Source organism: Tenrec ecaudatus, unplaced genomic scaffold (assembly GCF_050624435.1).
Source record: "Tenrec ecaudatus isolate mTenEca1 unplaced genomic scaffold, mTenEca1.hap1 Scaffold_552, whole genome shotgun sequence".
Lineage (NCBI taxonomy): Eukaryota > Metazoa > Chordata > Mammalia > Afrosoricida > Tenrecidae > Tenrec > Tenrec ecaudatus.
The window spans coordinates 1217774-1236021 of record NW_027459464.1 but is presented as its reverse complement, the minus strand read 5'-3'; the positions used below and the strand labels follow the sequence as shown (position 1 = coordinate 1236021).

The window sequence follows — 18248 nt, the reverse complement described above, 5'->3', positions numbered from 1 at the left end:
AAAATTTGTATTGTAAAAGATTGCACTATTCTTGAAAGCAGAGAGAATAATATAGTGAAGCTCCTGGAGTTGTCTTATAAATTTAACAATACATTTTCCATAATTTATGACATATGTATGTTAGGCTACTTAAAACTAAGTACTAAACATCAGATAACATTTTACCACTATATACTTTAGGATACATCTCTAAGAAATAAGGGCCTTTCTGATCTTTTTCCACATTACTGCTGTGTCACCATCACAGTTACGACAATGAACAGTGCTAGGGGCATCAGCCCAGTTCCTATTCCCGATTTCTGGTAGTCCCAAAGATGTCTTCTTAGAGTAGATCTATTTGCATCAGAATCTTAAAAAAAAAATCCACAAATGACAGTTTAGTTGATAAGATCCTTGAGTCCTTACTGATAGAACAGTGTCTGATTTCCTGCTTGTTTGTATGCTAATACTCTCTCAATGTCCTAGGTATGACCGGTTACTGCGGATTCGTGCACTTAGGTGGGAATATGGCAGTGTGTTGCCTAATGCTTTACGATTTCACATGTCTGCTGAAGAAGTAAGTTAGCACTTTTTCAAGTTAATGATTTTGGGAAAATACTGAGATCCTGGCTTTTTTTTTCTACAATGATGTTTACTAGTATTTCTCTGTTTTCTGTAAATTTTCTATATTTTGTTTGTGAGAATGTGTAGAGGTAAATATAAACTACTAACTCAGCAGTTTGTATATATAATTTATTGACACATACTTTTTGAATTAAGCAACCATTCTTACCATACTTTTCTGAGTTATTCCTCACTAGCATAAGCTTACTACTCCAAGATTCCTAGCTAATCTTTTGAGTTGCTATCATTTGATCCATGATTTGATCACCTTTTCAGCAATAAGTTTTCAGCGTTTTTTAAGCAGTTAGTACTTACTGCGATAGGCATGGGAAGTATAAAACCAAACTCATTACTCTCAAGTCGATTGTGACTAAAACTGCCTCAGAGGTTTATAAGGCTATACATTATTTTTGTTTTGAACTGTCTTATTTGGCACATAATCCATATACACTATCAATCTTTATGGAAACCAACTGCCATATTTTTCTCTTACAGAGTAGCTAAGTGGATTCAAATTGCCAACCTTTCCATTAATAGTGACAAATGTAGCAACTGCCACTGGGGTACCCTCCTGGAAGGGAGTAGTAGTAAGTAATTCTAGTGCTACAGGGAAAACTGACAATGAAAAAAGGAGTTTCTTTTATTTATTAGTGATTCATCAGTGGAGTTGAAAAGCCGACATTATTCTTAGGAGATATGTAGTTTTCTAGTCAGCATGAATAAATATTCAGAATAAGATGAGTATTTGTCACTGAAGGTAGGGTGCTAGACCAGTATTTCAAGATAGAACATTAGAGTCAGAACACTTGGTTTCAACTCCTGACACTGCTTTCTAATCTTGGGCAAGTAACCTCATTGCTCTGTGTTCACTCCTTTATTTACAAAATGGGGTCATAGTGTGTCCTACTACAGCCTTGGTTCTCAACCTTCCTAATGCCACGACCCTTGAATAGAGTTCCTCATGTTGTGGTGATCCCCAATCTTAAAATCATTTTTGTTGCTACTTCATAACTGTAATTTTGCTACTGTTGTGAATTATAATGTAAACATCTGATATGTAGGATATATTTTTAGTTTACAAATTGAACATATTTAAAGCATAGTGATTAATCACAAAAATAGGTAATTATATCTTGTGAAATACTGATTTCTAATTATAAATAAATGAAATTTTGTCTTGAAGCATGGTGTAGCATGAGTAACAGTCTTAATATAACAATAGTGAACTACATTGCTACATTTTGCGACAGTGTGCGTAAAAAGCCAGAAGGTTGAGATAGTTTCTTTCTCACTAGATCAGAAATTCTCCAGACAGTCTTTGCAAGAGCACAAGATCATCTTCCACAACAAATCTACTTCTTTATTTAGACTTGATAACAAACAAGCTGGAAAACCCTGTTTCACAAAGATAAGTTGTTGGAAATGGAAGAAAAAGGTGCAACACAGTCTCTGACAGAACAGGACCTGACTGCAAACACTTGATCCAGAATTTTGTAACTGGCATTGTAGAGAAATCAGTTCTCGCTGCATCGCTGTTAGTTCAATAAACGTCTCTTGTGCTATCTCAGGAACATCTTCAACTTTGACTGCAAATGGGCTTCTGGCAAGTGCAAATGAGGTGTCGGGTAGATTTGAAAGTACGATGAAATTTCATCTGCAAGCATATGCAAGTGTTCTTTCACAGAAATTGTAATCCTTTTGTCTGGTTCAGTGTCATGTTCTTCAAAGAAAACAGATAGGGTAGGCATGTAAATTTTATTTTCTTTTTATTATTTTTTTGGTAAATTTTATTTTCATCCAATTTTTCCCCCAAAGCTGATGTTTCCTTTGGAATGGTCAGATATTTTCAGATAAATCAAGGCATGTTGCATTTTGTCCTTGCAGTAATAAATTGTAACTCATTCAAGATGGCAAAGATGGCAATCAAACTATTTTCTGTATCTCACTTTTATCGCTGCAAAATGCTTTGAACTGCGGTCATGTTTTCTGATAAAAAACGTTTTGAGTTCATCACCATGCTCAAAAACACCTTTTAAAACTTTTCCTCTGGACAACCGTCTCACTTCAGTTGCGAAAGCAGTAGACTGTTTAAAGTGCTCGCCTTTACAAAATTGACAGAATTTATGATGCTTCTCATTACTTCTTGTAACTCTTTTGGCCGTGTATTTGTTGCTAATATTTTCTGATGAGTTATACAGTGAGTTCCGGTGACTTTCGGTGACTCAGTACCAAACGTTGAAATTCAGATTGACATCCTAGCATAGTGGAGCATCATCTGCAAACACCACAAACCTTTTCCCAAGAGATCTTATGCTCTTTCAGAATGAACCAACTATCAAATACATCACGTGTAGTAGTTGCCATTTTAAGAGGTTTGCAAAAAAAGAAACTCATATTTAAAGTCGCCATCATTAATATGCCTCAGGTAAACAGTAACTGTGAACAGTTTGCAACGTCTGTAGATTCATCACGCTGGATGCTAAATATTGGAAGTGGAGCAGATTTACTTTCCTGGATTATCTGATCAAGAATATCAGCAGCCTTGTCTGCTATTCTTCTGCAGGCAGTGTCATTTGATAAGAAAATTGCGCTCAATTTTGTAACAAATTCATCTCTGATCATAACTCGAACAATTTACTGGCCCCTGGCAACAGTGAATCCTCAGCAATGGTGTAGGGTTTCATAGCGCTGGTGATTCTGAGTGCCACCAAATATGAAACTTCAATGACTGCTACGTTTTGTTTGTGGTACTTGCCACCAGTGTCAAGTCTGGCTTTCTTGAGTTTATCATCAGCTTTGCTTTTAAAATAGTTGGTATCCTTGCCAGCAAAGCTCGGATATTTGCTATCAAAATGGCATATTAGTTTGTTCAGCTTCATAGATTCAACTAATAGAACTTCACAACAAGTAAGACATTGTAGTTTCTCAGTTCCTGCTGTCATTGAAGTAAAACCATACCATAAAAAATCCTCACTATCTTTTCTTAACGTTCTTCTACATGATCCATTGTCATGGGATGGTTGGCTAATGAAAATAATATATAACCATAGCTTTAATAATACAAAAGATGGCTCTCCCTCCTCCACCACTGCCACCTCCTCCTGCTGTTCCTGCAGCTGCCTGTGTGCTCGTTTGGTGCGGACCTGGTACCTCTTTTGAGAAGACTTCAGCATTCACCCTGGCCAACAAAAAACTCAAGGGAGGAGTCAAGACTGAGAACAATGATCAGATTAACTTGAAGGTGGTAGGGCAGGATGGTTCTGTGGTGCAGTTTAAGATTCAGAGGCACACCCACTTAGTAAGCTAATGGAAGCCTATTGTGAACAGGGTTTGTCAATGAGTCAGATCTGATTTGATTCGACAGACAGCCAATCAATGAAACAGACACACCTGCACAGTTGGAAATGGAGGATGAAGATACAATTGATGTGTTCCAGCAGCAGACAGGAGGCATCTTCTAAGGGAGCCTGCTCCTTTCCTCCAGAACTCTCTTCCAGCCGACCAAGAATCCATTCTCGATTAGAAAACCACAGTTTGATTCCACCACCTCCTGACAACTACAGTATAGTTTTCTCTTTATTTCATTTCCCCTTCCTCATTCCTTTATTGTACACAAAGTAACTGGTGCATGTACACAAGCATATTAAATTTTTCCCTTTGTTTATTTATTCGTTTACTAAATCACCAATGGTATGTTTTGATCAACATCAGGTGGAGATGGGATGGGGAAAACACTGGTTCTGTGAAAGCTCCCCTTCTCCATCAGTGGCTTGCTCATTCAGCTTCTCTCTTTGTATTTCAGTAGGTTATTTTGCTCTCACTGTTTAACAAAAACAAAAAAAATGACATGAAAAAAATCCTTGCATGCCTTGTTCGATTGAAGAATTTTTATGTTTTTCATTTATCATTGTAAAACCAAGGACAGTTTTATAACATTTTTGTATGTAGCTATTACATGTAGGGCAATCTGTCTTTAAGTAGGCGTAAATTACTCTCAATGAAGCCTAGATAGTTTTCCCTTCAAGTCAAGCGTCTTGTTTAAATTTCTTATTTAAAAAAAAATAGTACTAAAGATGATACATGGCACAATTTAGTCAATACAGTTTATTAAAATTTCCTATGATTTAACATTCTCTATGTTGTGTTTTTACATACCTGTTACTATCACAAGGAGCAGTATTCACATCAACCACAGCTGAATATAAAAAGACCAATCAGCATCCAGATAAAGTTCCCATGGTACAGATATCGATTTTTTGCAGTAGTTTATGATTTTACCCAGAAATAATAATTCATGAAGTGTCATTTACCACCAATACTGCTGCTTTTAACACTGTCGCTGCTTTTAACACAGTAGCTGCTTTTAACACAGCAGCTGCTCTCTACGCATGTGTGACTTGTCCACATAAACACATTGTGGTGCCAACCCTGTCACATCCACCTTTATTTGTACAAGTTGAATGTGATGGGGTTGTCTGATTATGTCATTACGCTGCGTACTCGTATGTGGGCAGACCCTCCTGGAGATGGATAGAGGAGCAGTGACTTGGTTCCTAAGACCATTGGAAATACATGTTTTCCAATGGTCTTAAGTGACTCCTGTGAAAGGGTCCTTTGACCCCAAAAGAGGTCGTAACCCACAGGTTGAGAACTGCTGTATTAACAGGGTTGTTACAGGATGATTAAGGCTGCCCATTTGGAACATAGCATAGAACGGAATGTGATCAATGCTGATATTGTGTGAGTTTGGTATAGTATATCACTTATGAAAGAAAGTGTTAGTCTGGGTTGACTAGAGGAACAGTCATACACTCATGTGTATAAGAACTTTATATAAAAGAGCAATTATATATTGAGAAAACATCTCAGCCCAGTTCAGATCAAGTTCCTAAGTCCGATATTAGCCTATATGTTCGGTACTAGTCGATAAATTCCTCTTTAGATTCACAGTATATGTAATGATGCCAAATGCAGGAATATCGCAGGCCAGTGGGTAGAAGGTCTTGTGGATCCAGTGGCAGTGTATGCATTTCAGTGTTGGCACGGGTCTCCTCCAGCTCTCTGACTGTCTCAGCGCAGAAAAGGAAGGCAGAGAGACTGGGTTTGATCTCCATTGAGCTACTTATTTCTGTCATGCCTCAAAATGAGGTCATCAAGCTGCAATTTTATTGACAGGCTGACAGGATATAATGTAATTGCCACGGCATGTATTCAGTAAATTTGCCATGAGTTTTATAAACAATTTACTTGCTAACTGCATTTAAAAAATTTAACTTGAGTTTAATTGACATAATTCATATACCACACAACCCAGTGGTTTAAATATATTAAAAAGAGCTGTGCAGTTATGATCTCCATCAATTTTAGAACATTTTCTTCAGTCTTAAACTCACCATTTGCCCCAGCCTGCCCTGTCCTAACCCAAAGAAACTTAATCCATTTATAGTCTTCACAGTAACTAAGTCCTATCCTAGATTTTACTTAAAGAAAATCATATGCGTATGGATTGTGATAAGAGTTGTATGAGCCCCTAATAAAATGTAAAACACAAAATAAAAAAAAACACCTAACTATCCTAAGTCATCATGGCAAAATATTGAATGCTCAAGAAACCACTGAAAACTCCAAAAAAAAAGAAAGAAAATCATATGCAAAAAAAACAGCCCTCAATCCAAAAGAAAATATAAAAACTAGAACAAATTTAAAAGGGACCAAAAGAGAGAAAAACAATAACGTTAAAAATTATCTGTGTTAATCTACTTTCCAATGCACTCAGTGTATAACAAGACTATTTCCATTCTTTGTTCATGGTCTAAGGAGATTCACTGGAGGCTTAATCTGTGTGGGAACTGTGCAAATGGAGTTTTTGGGCTTCCACTGTCATCCGCAGTCTGCTCAGGTTTTAATCTCTAATACCATTGCCTCCTCTGATCTTGGATTGCTAAGTACATTTCCATGCTTTATTTTTATTCTGTTCATGTTCTGGAGAAAGAAACAAAGTACCTCAGCTTCTTGAGGGAACTACTAAATAATTACGTTACCAGTTAATTTTTCAGGTTCTTTTTCCATGGTCTTTGTGCCGGAATCTTACATTAAGTGGACTTGAGGGGTGCCTCTTTATTATGGTGAAATGAACAGAACATGTTCTTTCTCTAATAACAATAGCTATAGTATTTTTTTAAAAACATAGAGTGTTTAAGAGTAATAGTTCTTGTAGGATTTTATCTTAAAATTTAAGTAACCAATAGATGAGGATTTTATTTTAAACATAAATACATGAACTTGTCGTGCATAAACTTTTTTAGTTTAGTACAAGGTAGTCATGACAAGGCACACAAGTAAGACTTCAAGATGCTGATTTTAGAACCAGAAAATTATAATTAACAATTATAATGTTAGTCTTGAGATTAGATTTCCATACTTTAGACTTCATTTTGACCTTGAGTTCAATGGAAATCCCTTATAGCTGGGCTCCAAATTCTGTGTTAATAGAGTCTCTACAAGGTCTAGTCTATGGGGAGAATCACTGCCTCTGCCTTTTCCTCCTCAGAGCATAAACCGAAATTCAGTTTCTATATGTGAACATTTCACTTTGAACTCACCGATAAGGGATAGGTGATGCCATCTTTAACAAAGATTAGTGTATTATTTTTTTCCATGAAGGTAGACAAATAGTAGTTTACAAGTTAGAGACTCCAAGACACTTTAGAGAGAGATAATCTTATGTCATAATTTCTTTTTTAAAAATCATTTTATTGGGGCTCATACAACTATTATCACAATCCATACATACATACATTAATTGTGTAAAACACCCACTGCCATTGACTTTTAACAATCCTTAAGGATGAGCAAAGTAGAACTGGCTCTTTAGGTTTCTGAAGCTGTATTTCTTTATAGGAGCAGAAATCCCCTTTCTCCCTAGGTGTAACTGGTTGAGTCAAACTGTTGACCTTGGCTTTAGCCAACACATAACCCAATACTAACCAACATAGTAGTGGTGGGTGCCTTCTCGTCAGTTCCGCCTCATAGTGGCCCTGTCTAGATCAGCATGAAGTACTACTGGACTCTGCATCCTCACAATTGTTATGTTTGAACCCATTGTTGAGTTACCGTATCAATTCATCTCCTTGAGTTGTTTTTGTTTTTCCCACTGACTTTGCACTGTACCAAGTATTGTGTCGTTTTCTAAGGACTGGTCTCCTGAAAACGTGCCCAAAACTTGTGAGACAAGTCTTGCCATACTCATCTCCAAGGATCAGTCTGGCTGTGATCTTCTGAGACAGATTTGTTTGTTCAGTTAGCAGTCCATGGTACTTTCGGTGTTCTTTGCCAACATGCTAATTCAAAGGCATCTATTCTTTGGTCTTTATTAATTGTTGTCCAACTTTCATATGCTTATGAGGCAATGGAAAATCCCATGGCTAAGGTCAATGGAAAATCCCATGGCATTGCTCAGTCCTCAAAGTGTGACATCCTTGCTCTTCATCACTTTAAAGTAGAATTTCAGAAATCCAAAATATGTTTAGTGAAAGAAATTTGTCACAAAATAATAAATACTGTGTGGATCTATTTAAAGTACAAATAATGAACAGCACTAAACTAGTGTTTTAGGGATGCATTCTTGGGTGATAATGTAAAATTTTCAGAATGGAACAAAATGATAAGTCTCCATTTTGGGGCTGAGGATGTGTTACTCCTTGACCAGGCTGTTTCTTAATAATGTCATTAACCTGTACATCTTTGTTTTGCCTACCTTTCTGTAATTATACATAAATAAGATTCTGAGGAGATTGCAACTAATGTCACAAAACAAAATATATATAAATTATTGTATAAAACATGAGTTTTCTCTGTAAACTTTCACCCTAACCATAATAGACTTTAAAAAATAACAAATGCCTTTTATTATTATTTCCTTCCCCCAGCCCTTTGGCAACTCTTAATCTACTTTTTTACATTTATAGAATTCCGATGACTGACTTTCCTACAAATGCAGTCATAAAATAATGTGACCTCTTGCGCCACTTTACATGTGATAAAGGTTTACCCTTGTCAGATACAACTTAGAACTGAATTCCAAAGTAAGCCTCACTATCTTCTATTGTGTGCACTCCTCATTTTGCTTGTCCTTCCTTCTCTTTGGGGACATTTGCATTGTCTGCTCAAGCATGTTGTTCCATTCTTATAAAAAGAGTCCGTGCAGTATTTAAAGCGACCATAACTGAATCATGTGTTTTTCGTAGTGTTGTTTCTGGTTGAATGGTTTTTTTAGATCTGTGCTTAGGTCTACTGGTTTGTAAGCTATGTGATAACAAGAATTTTGTCTGTTTTGGTTGAATGCTCCATCCTAAGTGCACAGACAGTTCCTGACTCGTAGAAGACAACCATTAATGTTCGCTATATAAATACAGGAATGCCACACTCATGGTCTACATGGGCGTATGTGCTGTTTGAAGTCACGATTACACAATGTTGGCAAGCTTGTTTTCTTTGTCACTTGGTAAAAAGACCATTTTTCTGTTTTCAGATAGAATGGTTCAATTGTTATAAGAAGTCCCTTGCTACTTACATGAGGTCATTGGGAGGAAATGAATGTTTGGACATAACACAGGATATGAAGCCTCCCCAAAGCTTATATATTGAAGTAAGTTTTACCTCTTGAGAATGGATTTTATTGAATGTGTGGATTATGCTCCTATTATGTAAGAAGGAGATATGAATATAGTTTTGTTAGGTGCCACCAAGTCCTATTCATAGTAACTAGATGTACAACAGAATGAAACACTGCCTTGCCCCGCACCCTCTTCTCAAACATTGCTGTTTGAGCCCATTATTGCAGTCATGGTGTCAATGTGTACCACTGAGAGGCTTCCTCTTTTTGACCATCCAGGGACTTGCCATCCAGATGACATATACACGGAGTCGGCCTCTTTAAGGGGCACTCCCGCTGTAGCTCTTCCAGCACAGCTTTGTTTGCTCTTCTGGCTGTTGATGTTTTGTCAGTGCTTTTCTGCGATATCATAATTCATAGTTATCAATTCACCTCTGTCTTATTCATTGTTCACCTTTCATATACATATTAGGTGATTAAAAAATAGCATGGCTGGGGTCAGATAAACCGAGGACTAGTTTTCATAGTTTTACTGAGATAAAAGGACCCCTGGTGGTACAGTGGTTACACATTGGGTTGCGATCAGCATGGTCCGCAGTTCAAAACCCACAAAAACTCTGTCCCTTGACTCCACCCCTTGAGGGATAAGATGGGGTTCCTGCCAGGTCTAGAGGCCAGGTGTGTGGATTTCTCACCCAATGGGGGGGGTGGGGTTAAATTAAACCTCTCAAGTCTACTTTGAGATTGGTGCGGGAAGTGCTAGGCTTCTCTTTCCCCCTTGCCCCCTAATTGTGTTGTTTTGCTAACACATTTCCTGCTTGGGGGTGGCAAGGTGAGGAATGTTGAGCAAGGGCTGGTGGAACTGTAGAACAAAGCAAAAGTTAAGCTTGGCTAGTGACTATCTGCACCAAGCTGACTCTGCAAAGCTGTTCTTCACCAGAGGACAGCAAGCCAAGAGGCTTGGTCAGCTGGGTTAGCTCAGGGACCAGAAAAAATTGGCTATGCCAGGCAGGAGGGACGCTTCCCCAGCGTGTGGACAGCCTATAACAAAGAGGGGAATCTGTTAGTAGTTGCTACTGCTCTCTCAGTTTAAGAAGCTTGGATGTACTTCATATTGAGATTCTCTTCCATGAAGTTTAGGATATCGCTCCTAGTGGACCTTCTCTATAATTGCTGAGAGTTGTCCGAGTTTGTTGTCTGACAGTCATTTTGCTGACTCTGCTGCTCTTTAACACTTTAAAGAAGTCTTTTGCAGCATTTATCTCATGGCTTGATTTCTTCACTAATTCCATGAATGTTGATTATGCATTGAAATAAATGAAATCCGTGTCAATTTATTTTTTTCTCTTTTTATCATTGTGTTTATTGGCCCGAGCATGAGGCTTTTTTTTTCCATCGAGCCATAATCCCTACAGAAAGCTTTAGTCTCAGTTCTTCATTAATGTGTTGAATCCTCTTAGCTTTCCATAAGCAAAGTTGTATCATATGCATATCACAAGGTCTCTGCTTTTACACTGGACATTTTAATACTTTCATATTGAAAGTTACTACCACTAAGGAAGTACTTACCAAGGAGCTTCAAATGTTTCTGGGACTTTTTTCAGTTTTTAAATTCCATATTTGCACACACTTGAAGTCCCTGTCATATAGTTGTCATTTTGTTACTTGTTAAGTGGGTTATCCTCTCTTTGCTCCTCATTTCTTCCAGTAGTACCACGTACTTTGGCGCTTAGTTAATTTTTGGATTTTGAACCATCTTTATTATCCTCTTTTGTATACTTTTGAATATTGAATAAAGTAGACCAAAGAAAAATGTTTGCATTCAACTTAGGTGTTGGCTAAATATGTTAGGTAGCCAGAATAGGGGCCATAAAGGGGGAGTGTTAGTCTGGGTAGACAAGAGAAACAAATTCATAGAAACTCATGTTTATAAGAAAGAGGTTTATATAGAAGAACAACTGAATATTGCGAAAACGTCCCAGCCCAGTCCAGGTCAAGTCCGTGAGCCCAATATTAGCCCATATGTCTGATACCAATCTGTAAAGGCCTCGTCAGACTCACGAAACATGCAATGACTCCGATTGCAGGACGATCTTGAACCAGCGAGTAGAAAGTTTTTGGATCCAGTAGCATTGTAAACATCTCAGCGCTGGCAGGGTTCTTCTCTATGTAGCTTCTCTGGCTCCAGAGGTCTGTTGCATCAGGGTAGGTCCGTGTGGCTTTCCCAGCTACCAGGACGTAGTGCCATGTGTCTTGCCAGTAGAGCATCTCCAAGGAAGTGAGCTGAGAGAGAGAAGCGTCTCCTGTTTAAGGAGGAAATACTGGAGTTCCCAGAATTCTCAGGCGAAGGCAATGCCCACACAGAGGCCTCACTGGCTATCCTGATTGACCAACTAGACTCCACCACTTCACTCTTAATCCTCTCAAGTCCCAAATTGACATCAGATTACATAAGCACCACAAGGGGGTTGTCTCCGCACTAACTGCATAAGGCTAAAGCAAAAGGATTGGAAGAAATCAGGCATCCGTTAAATTTTAGAACAATCAAACTGAGCATGCTCAGACAAGAGCTCCCTCCGCCCCGAGGGGAGGTCCACCAGGGCACACAGATTAGGCTCAGTTACATTACCTCACACAGGTGGGCCTAAACTCAAGCCAGTGGAACCAACCAATACCTTCAACCATGCTTCCCCCAGCCGTTGTGGAGAGGAGGGAATAAAGACCCTGCCTTGACTTCCTTCCATTCCAGCATTCTCCACAAGTGGGGGGTGGGAGCCCTTTTGGCCCCTGGGATTTCCTGGTTCCACGTGCTGGGTTATGTGTTCCTGTTCTTTCTATGTGTTTTTTTCCCATTCAGCAGTGAACCCATGTGCAGTTCTGCGGATCCTTGTATGCTTTCTTAAAACAATGTGTATTTTTTGAGGCTGTAATACCTGAAACTTCCCTTTTCCCCATAAAATCACTTGGATTACAAACCTGCTTCTGCTGTGTGAATTCTTTCAGGTACCTGAATCCAGGAACCTAACACCTTTTTCTCTATATTGCTTCATCTTGCAATCTACTCTCCTTGTATTTCAATCTAAAGGAATGTCTCAACATTCCCTCAGGTTTTATTTGTTTTCTTGAATTTTATCCTCATTTATAAAGGAAAGTTTTGCTGGCTATAGGAATCTTGGATGGCTGTTCACTTCTTTCATTATTTTAAATATGTGACTCTATTACCTCCTGGTTTCCAGGGTTTCTATATATGTAAATTGGTACTTCATTTTATTTGATATTGTCAAGATTTTATCTTTTTTTTAAAGAGTTTGATGATAAGATATTTTGGTGTGGATCTCTCAGGCTTTCTTCTGATTTGGAAATTCTTAAGTGTCATTGATATGTACATTCTTGTCCTTTGTCAAGTTTTGGTAATGTTCTGCTGTTGTCTATTAAGTTTTATTTAGTTACCCTTTGCCCTCTTCTGGGACTTCCATAATATTTGCATTGATTTGCTTGATGGTGTTCCTTGGGATCATGTTTCTTTACTTTTGTTCCTCAGACTCAATAAGCTGTTCTGTTCTTCTGCCAACTCAAATATCCTGTTGAGTTATCCAGTAACGTTGTTTCTCTTATTTGTTAGTGCTAGTAATTGGATTGGCTTCTTTAAATGTAGGAAGACATATCAGAGGGCCGTATTTGACTTTCTCTGGCTTCACTGTTTCCATGAGGCAGAGTTCAGACATGCTTCCATCCTTCATCCTTCAATATCTATTCTGACACCACCCACTCCTCCCTCACACACTGCCTTTCTGTCGGGTTCAATTATCGGTCCCAGTTGGCCTCACAGAACTCACAGACAATATTCACAATTTAGTGGGCTTATTAAGGAAGGTAACTAGTTACCACAAGTCAGCATCAGGAAACAGTAAGTGTACCTCTCCTGTCATCCAGCAGTCATGTCAGTCTTTAGTCCTTAGCCTCTCAGTCACATAGTCACTTTGCCTCTTTGGGCCAGAAAGGCAGCCCACTGCTCTGCCTCAAAGTATCATAGTCTCAGTATTGCTCCTCTGTTTTATGTCATGGACGCCTTGCCTCAGCCTCTGGTCTTGGCCTAGTCCCTCTGTTCTGTCCCATGGTCTCTGTGCTGCAGCCTTTGATGCCTCCATCTCAGTCTCTACCACTTCAGACAAAGATCTCAAGTATGTCCCACTAGGGCCTCTTACACCTTGATGGTCCAGCATTTCTCTGTGTTCCTGCTTCTGAGATGGCTTTTCCACATAACCATCCCTCCAAAATGGGATTTTAACCATAGCCATATAGGCTAGAATTGATAATACAATGCATAAGAGATGATGGCTAGATGGGCCTTATTCATTGACTACATCTCTTCATCTCTTTCTTAGGATCCCTGCTGACATTGTAGGATAGGCATTGATTGGACTGCTAACCATAAGGTTCCAGAACCAAACTCTCTGGTATTGAGTCAATGCTGATTCCTAGGGATCCCCTATGGGTTTCTGAGTAGAAAGCCCAGGCATTCTCCTACTGGTACTGGTAGTTTTGAACTGTCGACCATGCAGATTGCAACCCAGTGATTAACTGCTGTACCACCAGGGTTCTGAGGTTCTTAAGGTTCAAATTTACCAACTGTTGCTCAGGAGAAAGATGAGACTCTTAGTTTCTGTAAGGATTTACAGCCTTGGAAAACCAATATAGGGTCATTGTGAGTTAGAATCAACTAGAGGGCTGTGATAGAATCTCTTTATAGATATTTTAATTTATGTATATATATTGCTAACCCTTTTTTCTTTTGTTCTTTGGGCCTGTTTTTTTTCCTAATTGTTTTATTAGGGGCTCATAGAACTCTTATCACAATCCATATATATACATACATCAATTGTATAAAGCACATCTGTACATTCTTTGTCCTAATCATTTTTTTTACATTTTATTAGGGGCTCATAAATTCTTATCACAATCCACACATATACATACATCAATTGTGTAAAGCACATTCCTACATTCTTTGCCCTAATCATTTTGAAAGCATTTGCTCTCCACTTAAGCCCTTTGCATTAGGTCCTCTTTTTTCCCCCCTCCCTCCCTTGCCCCCCCTCCCTCATGAGCCCTTGATAATTTATAGATTGTTATTTTGTCATATCTTTCCCTATCCGGAGTCTCCCTTACCCCCCGCCCCCCCACCCTTCTCTGCCGTCCGTCTCCCAGAGAGGAGGTCACATGTGGATCCTTGTAATCAGTTCCCCCTTTCCAACCCACTCACCCTCCACTCTCCCAGCATTGCCCCTCATACCATTGGTCCTGAAGTTATCATCCACCCTGGATTCCCTGTGCTTTCAGCTCCCATATGCACCAGTGTAGAATTAGGATCATGGTAGTTGGGGGGAGGAAGCATCCAGGATCCGGGGGAAAGCTGTGTTCTTTTTTTTTTTCTTTCTTTTTTTACATTTCATTAGTGGCTCATACAACTCTTATCACAATCCACACATATACATACATCAATTGTATAAAGCACATCCCTACATTCTTTGCCCTAATCACTCTCAAAGCATTTGCTCTTCACTTTACCTTTGCATCAGGTCCTCTTTTTTTTCTCCCCTCCCTCATGTGCCCTTGGTAATTTATACATTGTTATTTTGTCATATCTTGCCCTATCCGGAGTCTCCCTTACCCCCCCCCTTACCCCCCCCCCTCACCCTTCTCTGCCGTCCATCTCCCAGGGAGGAGGTCACATGTGGATCCTTGTAATCAGTTCCCCCTTTCCAACCCACTCACCCTCCACTCTCCCAGCATTGCCCCTCATACCATTGGTCCTGAAGTTATCATCCACCCTGGATTCCCTGTGCCTCCAGCTCCCATATGCACCAGTGTACAACCTCTGCCCTATCCAGTCCTGCAAGGTAGAATTCGGATCATGGTAGTTGGGGGAGGAAGCATCCAGGATCTGGGAGAAAGCTGTGTTCTTCATCGGTACTGCATCGCACCCTGACTGACCCATCTCCTCTCCTAAACCCCTCTATTAGGGGATCTCCAGTGGCCGACAAATGGGCTTTGAGTCTCCACGCTGCACTTACCCCTTCATTCACTATGGTGTGTGTGTGTGTGTGTGTGTGTGTAAAATTAAAAACTTTTATACAATAGCCTATACTCCAGGATAAAGTGTAGCTATCTGCTTTGTACTCCTCCTGGATCATTGCAGTATCCCCACTTTGGGAAACACTGCTATAGAGGGACAGGAGTATGGAAATGCTTATAGTGCCCTCTCTGCAACAAACTTTGATTCACAGTTTTAAGGTAATAGTGATGTGTGAGCTGAACTATATTAAGCTTACATTTTATAGGTCAAAAATGATTGGATGTTGGCACTTTAATTTCAAGCATCTTAATGTAATCTAACATTCCATCTTCCATAAATTTTGTTTTATTTTTAAAATACTAAATGAAAATTAATTGATTGCTAAGTTACTGTGTAAGCAAAATGAAAGAGCATGAAACTGAATCTTTTAAATGTATTTTTAAGTATTCCTGAGAAACAAGAGATTGGAAGACTTGATTTCCTTTGAAAAACAGTTTGTTCACTCCCTCAATGCATGAATATCTCCTTTTATTAAATTGGAACTCTATGATGCTCACTCTCCCGACACAACGTCTGGAGCCAAAGTGGGTGAACAAGTAAATGTGGTGAAGAAAGCTGATGGTGCCCGGCTATCAAAAGAGGTAGTGACTGGGGTCTTAAAGGCTTGAAGATAAACAAGCGGCCATCTAGCTCAGAAGCAACAAAGTCCACATGGAAGAACACACCAGCCTGTGTGATCGAGTGGTCCCGAAGGGATCAGTTACCAGGCATCAAAGAACAAAAAATCATATCATTGACTGCACACCTCCATGATAGGATCGCTGAAGACAAATGGGTGCATAAGCAAATGTGGTGAAGAAAGCTGATGGTGCCTGGCTATCAAAAGAGATAGTGTCTGGGTTCTTAAAGACTTGAAGGTAAAAAAGCGGCCATCTAGCTCAGAAGCAAAAAAGCCCACATGGAAGAAGCACACCGGCCAGTGCAATCACGAGGTGCCAAGGGACCAGGTATAAGGCATTATGCAAAAAAAAAAAAAAGATATGTGTGTATGTATGTGTACATGTGTGTATATGTATATATGTATTTATATACCATATTAAATGAAGGGGGAAGTGCAGAGTGGAGACCCAAGGCCCAAGTGTCGGCCAATGGAGATCCCCTCATAGAGGGGTTTAGGAGAGGAGATGGGTTAATTAGGGTGCGAGGTAGTACCGATGAAGAACACAACTTTCCTCCAGATCCTGGATGCTTCCTCCCCCCAACTACCATGATACGAATTCTACCTTGCAGGGCTGGATAGGGCAGAGGCTGTACACTGGTACATATGAGGGCTGGAGGTACAGGGAATCCAAGGTGGATGATACCTTCAGGACCAAGGGTGTGAGGGACGATGCTGGGAGAGTGGAGGGTGAGTGGGTTGGAAAGGGGGTACTGATTACAAGGATCCACATGTGACCTCTTCCCTGGGAGAGGGACAGCAGAGAAGGGGGGTAAGGGAGACTCCGGATAGGGCAAGATATGACAAAATAACGATGTATAAATTACCAAGTGCACACGAGGGAGGGGGGAAAGGGGAGGGAGGGGGAAAAAATAAAAAAGAGGACCTGATGCAAGGGGCTTAAGTGGAGAGCAAATGCCTTGAGAATGATTGGGGCAGGGAATGTATGGATGTGCTTTATACAATTGATGTATGTATATGTATGGATTGTGATAAGAGTTGTATGAGTCCCTAATAAAATGTAAAAAAGGAAAAGAGAAAAATATAATTAGGGCAAAGACTGTACAGATGTGCTTTATACAATTGATGTATGTATATGTATGAACTGTGATAAGAATTGTATGAGCCCCAATAAATTGTTAAAAAGAAAAACAGTTTGTTTTTAGATGTATGTTCTTTTATCCTGATGGATTATGGGAAGGATCTGGTCAATCTAGTTGAGGTAAAATGCTCTTTTCTTTCTTGTTTGCCACTGTTATGTCCCTCATTTTTATTCCTTCTGATTAATATAGTGCATTGTTTGAGAGGAAAACGTCCAACTATGTAGTCTCCTTTTATCTAAATCCCTGGTTTCCTTATTGGTAATACCATCCATGTATACATTAGCAAAGCTTATGTTTCCCTTCCCGGTGACGTAGGAAATTGAGATCTTTAGGTTTAGGACCACAGTAAATATCTGGGAATAGTAAGGGTCCTAAGTACACAGAGGAGGAAACAGACACATAAAATACAGTACTTTTACTGTTCGGGCATTTATATAATCCCACTTCATGTTATGATCACTGCATATTTTAAAAGGTAATTTGGATAAAATATCTGATTTTCTTTTCAGGTACGGTGTCTAAGAGACTACGGAGAATTTGAAGTTGATGATGGTACCTCTGTGATACTAAGAAAAAACAGCCAGGTATTTATTGTCTTAAGAATGTATACTTTGAACTTCAATAAAAGTATTGAATGAAGAAAATGTTCGAATCAATAGTAAAATAATTACCTTGTGATGACAATTTATAGCACAGGCATTATGTTTAATATAGATCACCTTGTTTTGTACTTTTTGTAAATGTTAAGACTTACAAATATTGAATATACAATGGACTGCAAAAAGTGGGAAAATTCCATTCTGTGATTCCATTTATCTACCATGTGTTCTAAGCAATGTACTAGTAAAATTTTTATCTGTTAATTACAAACAGATATAATTTTTATGAGTATATTACTTTGGCTTTGTTTGTTGTTTTTTCATTCTCTTTTGTTTTGTTTTTTCTATAGCACCTATATCTTTAGTGACTTCTTTAAGCATTAAAGAGGGCCACATCCTAAGAACTCATAGTTCTTAGATTGGGGCTAGATTTAAATGGGAGCACAAAATCCATTCACATATCTGTGGTTTATATATGTCTCTGGTTCACTTTAGAAACAACATTATCATTTTATGATAACGAAAACTTTTCAAA

At 39.0% G+C, this 18248-nt stretch overlaps 1 long non-coding RNA gene across 1 annotated transcript; it reads left to right on the top strand.

The window, feature by feature from the left end:
- Positions 1-467: 467 nt before the first annotated feature.
- Positions 468-17698, top strand: LOC142436727 (uncharacterized). The gene is made up of 3 exons (XR_012782089.1): positions 468-556; positions 9134-9250; positions 17624-17698. It is a non-coding gene; the product is annotated as an uncharacterized LOC142436727 (long non-coding RNA).
- Positions 17699-18248: the final 550 nt, after the last annotated feature.